Below are 10,508 nucleotides of genomic sequence, written 5' to 3'. Positions count from 1 at the left end.
CATCTCGGTTTCTCTTTTCCTACATTTAAAACATTTTCATGGGTGTTGTTATCAACAGTGAACTGTTCAATCACTAGTTTTACATCCCCTAGTCAGCAGTAACACTGAACACAGCACAATAAAACAATGTGTCAATGCAATATAATATGTATGTTTTTTATCAAAACCTTGATTTCTTTTATTTGTCTTTTTCAAACATATTGATTGTTTGTATTCTGTCTGTTTTGGATGTTTGGTTGATTTATCAAATCATATGTCCTAAAGATATTTTTTTAAGATATATCGTTGCTGTCCGGCAGAAACCAGCTAACTCAATTTTTCCGCTTTAGCATTTTGTTTCATAAATCAGTGCTATTGAACACCCTTTACGTCTGTGTGTTGATTAAAAACATAACCAATGAAAAGTATTAAAAAGTGCTTTTGACAAACCCAGCTAACTCCAATGGATCCTCAAACTTTCTGCTTAACCAGCTAACTCCACCAAATACTAGCTGGTTTAGCTGACTCCAGGCTCCACCCCCTTTTGACCTCCAACCTCATTGTGAGCTTGGAGGTCCATTTAGCTGTTCTTATCGATGATGAACAAAACGTCCTAACTCCACTTTTTTTTTTTTTTGTCATTTGGAGTTAGCTGGCTTCTGCCGGACAGCAGAGACATAATCTGGTACAAATAGTTCAGTTAATAGGAGTCAGTCATTGACTACATTTAATTGTGGGATTTATTTTATTAATTAATTAATTTATAATCATGATTAAAACAAATATATAATAGTCTTGCACTTTACTTCTACAAAGAACTGATTCATAACAAATTATAACTTATAATTTTCAATGTTATCCGTCTCCTTTTCTTTTATTGCTGTGTGTGTGTGTGTGTGTGTGTGTGTGTGTGTGTGTGTGTGTGTGTGTGTGTGTGTGTGTGTGTGTGTGTGTGTGTGTGCGCGTGTGTGCGTGCGTGTGCGTGTGTGTGTGTGTAATAGATGAACTTGGCTAAGATCCATGATAAGTCGTTCATAATGAACTTCTGGGAGAAGAAGATCGACCGCCACAGTGAGCAGACAGGCACTGAGGACCAGAGGATGGAATCCAGCTCCCTCAGCAAGTCAGTATTATCTGTCTGCTTATAGAGCAGCAGTGCTTCGCAAACCTTTTCTGGATGCAGTTTGAACTGACCCGTTTGAAAAAATCTCAAAAGCATTCGCTGTTCATGTCAAGATGCCCCAAATTAATATATATTTGGCTGCGGACCCCCACCTGAAAAAATGTTGTGCCGCGGACACCCAGAGGAGAATGTGTGTTAAATATTTTCTATTTTTATCAATAATCTTTTCAAAAATAGCAGATCTAAGCTCAGTCACGTTGTATGATCGGCTATTTTTGAATTCCCATTCCCAAGGTTAAAGTGGTTAAACTGAATGTGATGCTATATTATCTTTTTTTAGGACTGACAGCCACACTGTTATCAAATCTGATCTTTCTTTAGGACTGACAGCCACACTGTTATCAAATCTGCAGACTGAGAGAAATCTTTAAAAATCTGATTTGAATCACATTTCAAATCACCCAGGAATGTTTTTTCCAAATCTGACTTGCAGAAAATCAGTTTTGATAATGTCTTTTTGCTGTTCAGACTTCATATAGAACCAATCTAGTTCTTAAGTTCTTAGTCCTAGCAGGACAATCTGATTTGGTCTCCCAGTGTGAACATACTAGGCTGTAGCTTTAAAGGAGCACTTCACCCCTGGAAGAAGTTTTCGGTCTTTTAATGAAGTTTAGGAGTGAAGAAACAAGATCCTGGGTTTTTTTTTTTAATAATCTGTGTTTTTAGATATCTAGTAATGTTCGCAATATTCGTGACGTTATTTGCATCATGAGAGATTGGTCTCATTCCTTTCCGCACTACATGTCTCGGCGTGTCTCAGTCAGACCATCTCAAAAGACAGCCCCAATGGGGTGTCCGTAACACTTTGTTCAACCTTCTTTCGCCACTCGGCCACTCCCATTAGCTGCGGCCAGCGGCCCTTGCAGAGTGAGGCATTACTTTACCTGAGTTATCTTCTGATAGTTGTACTTGAATGTTGACATGAAATAATAATCCTGTGTAGTGTTTCATAAGCGCAAGCTTGAAAAAAAAAATACAGCGTGGAGTAGCAGCGCTGGTAAACAAACACCGTCACGAAAGGCTAGGATCATAATACCAAGGATGTGACAGTGATGTCAATACTATGCGACACGGAAGTGAAACTGCATGAAGATACTGAGGATGTCCCAGTGATATGACATCACTAACGAATCCTTGGACATATATGTAACTAGCTGAACGTTTGCGAGGACAGCCAGTGTTGCCAGATATTGTGAGAGAAATAAGCAGCCAGGTCTATGAAAACAAGCCCAAAAGAAAAATAACTATGCCAAGAGCACTTTACCTAGACATGGGATATTATATATTTGAAAATTGCTGATCTACAAGCTCACAACGCTTCGCAACCCATTGTGAGCTTGTAGATCTGCTATTTACAAAAAAATCTTGAGGGGGAAAAAGTCCAAAATGTGGATTTTTTTTTTTTTTTTGCAAAATATTTTTATTTGCTTTTCAAAATGTGGAATATTTTTGACACATATTTGTTAGGGGCTCCCTGACACAAATTATAATTTCAGATGGGGGTCTGTGGAAAAATACATGAACATGTTTGAGAACCACTGGTTTAAACAGCAATCAAAACATTTGGAAACAAGCCCAAATATCAACTACATTTTAGAAAGAAGCCGCTTATAATAAGCAGACATGGCGACACTGGCATGCTGTTTGTATGTTATTGTTGGAGATCACACCCACATGGAACCTCCCCTGCCACAAGGCACCAAAGCATTCTGGGAGTTGAAGTTATAGGCAGTGATACGCTGTGGTCCCCCTGTGGTCCCCCCTGTGGTCACCCCTGGAACTTCTTCCAGGGGTGAAGTGCTCCTTTAAATCTGAACATTGGTTTACTTACCTGACTGATTGTATTCACTTACTGCCCTCCAGTGGTAAACAGTAGGAACTGCACCTTGTGTTAAACCCTGGCCTATAAAAGTACATCACTGAACCAGGGCTCTATACTTCGTCCTATACTTATTTCCCTTCACACAACATTTCTTCGCAGAAAATAGCCGATCAACAAGCTCGATGCAACATGTTGTGAGCTTGTAGATCTGATATTTCCGTTGAATGTTCACCTATTATGCCCAGAACAGGGACACCAGGGTGTGGCTAAAAATCACACATTATTGGCAGGGTTTATCAATGTGTTATTCTGAAGCCTAATTTATACTCTGTGGCCTTACGGAGTGTCGGCCCTGAGACAGGGAGGTCAGGGTTCAATCCCCTGGCCGGGTCATTATCCAAAGACTATAAAAATGGAACCCACATTCCTCCCTGCTTGGCACATCAAGGGTTGGATCGGGGGTCCCTGCGACATACTAGTGTCATGTCCAGGGGGTGTACTTGTACATGAAGCCGCCTCTTGCTATAGAAACAGGAGTCAGGCTCCTGCCCCATATGGGCCACATGACTGTTGCTTTCCAAGGCTACTATGACGGTGTAGCTTGCTAATCTAACACAGTGGATCTCAACCTGTGGGTCGGAACCCCCATGGGGGTCTCCACATGATTTTCGGGGGGTCCCCAGATGACAGTAAAGTGACAATTTAAGGACCTTTAAGACATTTTTTTTTTAGCTTGTAGATCTGCTATTTTCACAATATTCATCTGTGGAACAGAGTCAAACTAAATGTAATGCCTCAACTCCCCCCCCCCTGACAAGTGCTTGTCAGGGGGGGGGGTCCCCAGTTCAAATATGATTCTTTTGCGGGGTCACGGCCTGAAAAGGTTGAGAACCACTGATCTAACAGATCTTTCAAGTATCAGTATAATTTAGTTCTGTGGTTCTCAACCCTCTTTAATTTTAGAGCACCAATGCACATTTTATCCAATCTACACAGTAAAAACCTCAGTGTTTATTTAACTCTTAGAGTTACAGACCCGAGTTGTCCCTGGAGCCGACGTTGAGGAACAGTGTACTAGAAACTAGACCATCTAATCCTGCACTTGAACCTTTTCCCATAAGACAACATGATCTTCAGTATGATGTATCATATGTCAGTGTCATGTACTGTACCATACTGTACATGACCATGAACGCAACCATGTTAAACTGAGAACAGAACACGCACGCACACACGTTTGTATTACTACACTTGTGAGGATATAAACATTAAAGAACGGCAAGCTTGTAGATCTGCAATTTTTCGGTGCGTACAAACAACTAAATATAAAATAGGGGAAAGCCCCTAACCACTAAGCCTAAAATCTAAATGTCCCGTCTTAAAGGGATAGTTCACCCTCAAAATGACTTTTTTCTATCGATTAGTCACCCCATGGAGACTTGATTTTTTAGTTTTTTGTCGCATTCCTAAGCCAATAATGTGATGACCAGCGGACCGGTAGGCAGTCGTTCCGGTAGGAGACGCAAAGGAGACGCTTTGTGTCTCCTACCGGAACCGCTAATTCAAATTATTGGCTTATAGGAATGCGACAAAAACTAAAAAATATCCATGAATTCAAGTCTCCATGGGGTGACTAATCAATAGAAAAAGTAATTTTGGGGGTGAACTATCCCTTTAACACATCTTATAAGACCCTATAACCCCAGCCTGAATCTTTTCCTAATTGTACGCCTAATTCCCCTCAGCCATTTCTGCACGCACGCACGCACGCACGCACGCACGCACGCACGCACGCACGCACGCACGCACGCACGCACGCACGCACGCACGCACGCACGCACGCACGCACGCACGCACGCACACAGAGTCGTAGCCTGGAGTCAGCCGTAGTCACCCGTTGATCCTTGAGTGTGAATTAACAAGTGTAAGGCATGAGCCAATAGACACGTCTAAAAACAGACGTGTGCACACACACACACACACACACACACACACACACACGCGTGGGCGGTTGTGGCTCAGGATATAGAGTGGCCCCTTGGGAAACAGAAAGTTCTCGGTTCCATCCCCAGCTCCCCCTGCGGGTTCGAGTCGAAGTGTCCTTGAGCAAGACACATCCCAGAAGTGACACAAGGAAATGCAGAACTGAACTCTTGCGTTCCATGATGATGATGATGATGATGATGATGATGAAACTGGATAGTAACCCAAGGTTTATTAAATTGTTGCTGTCACTTTTCAGGAAATGAAAAAAAAATCCAATGTATTGCTCTAGTTAATACTTTTCATTGGTTCAATTGTATAAAAACAGACACACTTCACCACTTTCAATTTCAAATATCAATTATTTTGTAGCGATTATCATATCGATTACTTAATCAAATAATCTTGAAGTGTGTCTTTGAAATAATTCTATCATCAATGTAACCCTTAGGCCTACTCGAAAGAATTGTAATAGTTTTTTTTCATAATCAAACACATTGATTATTATTAGTCTGATAAACCCCTTAAGCCGTACGTTATACTTCGTCATACAACAGTACATACAACTCGTTGCGTTAGTTGTAAGCTTGTCGATCGGCTATTTTCAGTGAAAGCTTTCCCCACAATGACAGAAAACATAAAATATATTAGTGTAGAGCCCTGAGGCACTCCGGTCAACCATATAGGGTTCAAGTGTATAATCAGGTCAGGTGGGTGAACGGGCCAGAGGCCAGTATGCTGCAGTTATGTGTTAATTGGTGACCTATTGAATTGTGCGATGCCAGTCACAGCACAGAGCTGACAGGATGCCAGGATGTAGTAGGTCACCTAAAAAGATCTGGCTCTTCTTGTGACTGTCAGGTTACACATACTGATGGTTATTATGATTGACAGCGTGCGTGTGTGCGTGTGTGTGTGTTTGTATTACTTGTACACACGTAGCCTGTGGTGGAACCGCCCCAAGTTCTCCTACACAACTATCCTTCTCCGTTCTCTACACTGGCTCCCCGTAGCGGCTCGCATCCAGTTTAAAACCCTGGTGCTAGCCTATAGGGCAGTGAAAGGAACAGCTCCTTCTTACCTCCGGGCTATGGTCGATGCCTACACCCCTGCCCGACCACTTCGGTCTGCCACCTCGGGGCGACTGATTGCCTCGTCACTCAAGGGTCCTTCTGGCCGGTCCACACGGTCACGACTTTTTTCTGTTCTGGCCCCACAGTGGTGGAATGAACTTCCCACTGATGTCAGGACAGCAGAGTCACTGCCCATCTTTCGCCGCAGGCTGAAAACCCACCTCTTCAGGAAACACTACCCATCCTCTCTAACTGGCCTACTTGTTGTTAACTAGTTGTACGAACGCTTGTGTTATTGTTGTACTGTTTTATTGGATCTTGTTTAGTCGATACACTTATTTGTTTTAGCTCCTGCTCATTTGATTTTGCTATTGTTGTCTCATCTGTTTAAGGAAAATAGGTAGCTGATATATTGCACTTTTACCTTAGCGCTAGGTATACTCTTGGTTGCTTGTTTTTGCAGAAAATGCACTTAATACTTCTGGTGATTAGTAGTTTTCGTTCCCTACCTATGTTGAATGCACTTATTGTAAGTCGCTTTGGATAAAAGCGTCTGCTAAATGACTGTAATGTAATGTAATTTGGAAAGTAACTAAGTACATGTGCTCAAGTACTGTACTTAAGTACAATTTTGAGTTATTTGTACTTTACCTGAGTATTTCCAATTTCCAATACTTTTACTTCTACTCCACTACATCTTGGAGGAAAATATTGTACTTTACTCCACTACAATTATTTGAAGACGTTAGTTACTAGTTACTTTGTAGATTTTGATTATTATTACAAAACATGCATTAACCACTTCAGCCCTATATACAATTTGGCCATTTGAAAATAGCCGATCTACAAGCTCAAGCTTTGATACTACTTTGATAGCATTGATACTATTGATACTTTTACTTTTACTTAAGTAAAACATTTGAGTACTTTTTCCACCACTGCACGTAGCCTATAGTAAAATATGAGAAATAGGCATTGTATGGACAATTTTCCTGTGTGTGAAAAGTGCTGATTGTGGGGGGTTAGACTAAGGCTGGAAATGGGGGGGGGGGAGACAAGGGGACTTTCGGGGGTTTACCTCATCTGCTGAGTCTGTTGGAATAGTAAAAGAGCGTCCTCTGGCACCACAGAGTTTGATAGGTCACTCGCTCCTTGATCCTTCCTCCCTACTTTTTATGGCCCTGGATGTGTGCCCTGCTTAAACAGGTGTTTACACCCCTAATCCCACCTAAGTCCCTGTATCTTGTACCCTGGACATATACTGTTGCAAACATGAACCTGAACAAAGTACTCAACCCCCAGTAGTAGTACTTGAGTCAAAGTATAGATTACTCCCGGTCATATATTACTCCACTACAAGTGACAGTTGCTCTGTCAAATGTGCACTTGAGTTAAAGTACTGGAGTACTTGCCGTCTGTGAGTCTCACAAACCAATGGTCCAGATCAGCACCGAACTTGTTTTGCACTTAAAGGTAAGGTAGGTGATATATATATATATATATATTTTTTTTGTAATTGTATTAAAAAGGTTAAGTACTATATTCTGATAGTAATCATTGCTACAGAGCGTTTGTTCGGTCACAGGGGTCTCTCCTGCTCTTTAGTAAACAGAATATAGTACATTTTCAGGTAGGTGACACATTTTAAGCCAAAGAGAGCACTGAAAATGCATTTTCTGTTTATTAAAGAGCTGGAGAGACACGGAGACTCCTTTTACTGAACAAACACTCTATAGCAATGAGTACTATCAGAATATAGAGCTAACCAAAGTAAATAACTTACCCTATACCTTTAACAGTGAGGATGTTGCTGGGTCTCTGACTGGACACCCAGGTGGGCGTGGTTTTGAGGTTAGGTTTAGGCATAGTTTCTGTGAGGTTAGGGTTAGGGTTGAGCTTAGGTTTAAGGTCAGGGTTAGGCATAATGCTTGTGAGGTTACGGTTAGGGTTGAGGTTGGGGTTAAGGTTAGGTTTAGGAATAGTTTTTGTGAGGTTAAAGGTTAGGGTTTAAGCATATAACCATGCCCGCCAGGGCAAAACATCAAAGAAAGAGGAAGTCCCAATAGAGACATGGGAGGCATAGAAGAGACACGAGACCTAAGGCCCCGTTCAGACTGGACTGGCAGCCCAAGTCAGATGTGTGGCTTATCCAGATTGGAGTTGCATTGTTTTCATGCAGTCCGAACAGCAGTCCGAAAACACAGAAACACTTTCACTTAAAAAAATGTCAATGTGTATCAGTGATAGAATGGACATGACGTTGGATGAGAGGGTGTTTGTTTCTACATAACTAAACTGGTATACACATAAACAGCATTGACGCTTGCTTCAAGCAGGGAAACAGTGGAGCCGTGTGTGTGTGTGTGTGTGTGTGTGTGTGTGTGTGTGTGTGTGTGTGTGTGTGTGTGTGTGTGTGTGTGTGTGTGTGTGTGTGTACGCGCGTGTGTGTGCTTGTTATAAGGTCATGAGGATTATCAACTGCGTGAACAAATGTAATAATCCAGGAACAACAGGAAGGAACAGACAGACATTCAGACACGCATGCACACTGACAGCTGACACCAGCACTCTGACATTCACACTGCACGCACGCACGCACGTGCGCACACACACAAGCTTGTAGATCTGCTATTTTAACCATTTTTTTACATGAAAATAATTTCAATACAGCCAATGTATTGAAATTAAAAAGAAAATGTAGGCCTACTTCGTAATTTGTACTTTTGAATACTTGAGTATTTACTTAGATCGTGTCAACTATGTTCCAAAAACACAGTTTGGATAAATTAGTAGTTTTTCACTGTCAATTGATGCTTCATGTCCATATGAAAAATAATTGAGGGGATGATTTGTTTATCTTTGGAACACAGTTCTTATATGACGTGATCTAAGATGACCCTATGGTATTTTCAATTGAAAAAATAACTGTGACCCAGGGGGCCAACTGCCTCTAGCGGCAGTGATGTCAGACTCTATACCATACATGGGCAACTGGCGGCCTCCTTTACTTAATTCGGCCCGCAGGTTAATATCGGAATACTGATATATTGATTTCAGCTTTTACAATTCCAAACATGACCCGCTTTAATTACTTCAGTCTATATTAGTAGCTTAATGACTAGTATTACAATTCTATTGTCTTTTTTATGTCCAATGTATTTGTATTTAAGTTCATAAAGTTAACATAAGTATAACTAAATGCATTTGAAATCAAATACAAATTTAACTTTTCAGGATTCCTATTCAAAAATAGCACCAAAAAAAATCTGGATTCCAATTAAAAGATATCAAAAATAGCAGATCTACAAGCTCAAAACGTGTCGCGCTGCGATGCGTTTTGAGCTTGTAGATCGGCTATTTTAGCTACTTTTGTGTGACATAGAATGGCATTAATTTACAAAAGAAGTTAAAATACGCCAATAAGAGGTTTCTGTACAGTATGCAATGTGGCCCTCTGGAGTGAGTGTGGAAACATAATGGCCCTCCATCATCAAAGTTGCCCACCCCTGCTCTATACACTGTCCTCAGGTTGAGAGACGAATGGACCGTCCGGCTGGAGAATCGAACCAAGCACCTGAAGAACCTCAACCTCAACCTGAAGTCCAAACCGGCCGTCCAGACATGAGCCCACGTGATCCCAGAGTGAACATCCCTCAACATCTGAGATCATCATTCATCCCCCTAGAACAAGTTCCAATTTGGTCTGCTCATTTCTTTGTGTCATCACTTCCAGTTTCACTTGTTCATCCTGTTTCCTGTGTGAGTTCTCGCTCCTGGTTGGATAAAATTGGTATCCTGACCTGAAAATGCATTTTCTGTTTACTAAAGAGCTGGAGAGACAGAGCACCCTGTTACTGAATAAACACTCTAGCAATGATTACTATCAGAATATAGAGCTATTCAACACTTATTATACAGGATAAACAAGTGAAATTGGATGTGATGACTCAAAGAATGAGGAGACAGTTGGAATTGGAACGGTATACAATTGAAGATTGATAAATGGGTACTCTCTCTTGGTTGGATGGAATTGGAAAACCTCCAGAAAATGTTTAATCTATCTATTAAAGAGGGTAGATGGGGAGACACCCTGTTATTGAACAAATACTTTATATAAAAGTGATCACTATCAGAATATATAACTTTAGCTAGATATATATTACTTACAGCACCTTTAAAACTTAAGGATTTTACACTGTGATTGCATTCTGTCTGTGTGTCTGTGTCTGTCGGTGTGCCAAAATAAATGCAGATATACAAGCTCATATCGCGGCACAGAGTGCCGCACTATGAGCTTGTAGATCTGCAAATATATATAAATATAATATAATATATCGTGAAAATGTGTGCAGATCTTTGAATATATATATATTTTTAAAGCGAACCCTACCCTGTCCAAGAAGCAAAGATTTGAGTTACAAATGTTCGCTTAATTATTTTTTTTTATATAAAAAAAATATTATTATAT

At 40.8% G+C, this 10,508-nt stretch overlaps 1 long non-coding RNA gene across 1 annotated transcript in view; it reads left to right on the top strand.

Annotated features, from left to right (window-relative positions):
- The window catches only part of LOC308089406, a 10,819-nt gene extending 555 nt beyond the window's left edge, over positions 1–10,264 (top strand). Inside the window, exons 2-3 of the long non-coding RNA XR_013933498.1 lie at positions 981–1,102; positions 9,569–10,264. This is a non-coding gene — a long non-coding RNA (uncharacterized lncRNA). The remainder of the gene's footprint in view (positions 1–980; positions 1,103–9,568) is intronic.
- The last annotated feature ends 244 nt before the right edge of the window (positions 10,265–10,508 follow it).

Source organism: Gymnoscopelus braueri (assembly GCF_963280865.1).
Source record: "Gymnoscopelus braueri genome assembly, chromosome: 7".
In the NCBI taxonomy this organism is placed as follows: Eukaryota; Metazoa; Chordata; class Actinopteri; order Myctophiformes; family Myctophidae; genus Gymnoscopelus; species Gymnoscopelus braueri.
This window is presented reverse-complemented; position numbering and strand designations above follow the sequence as displayed.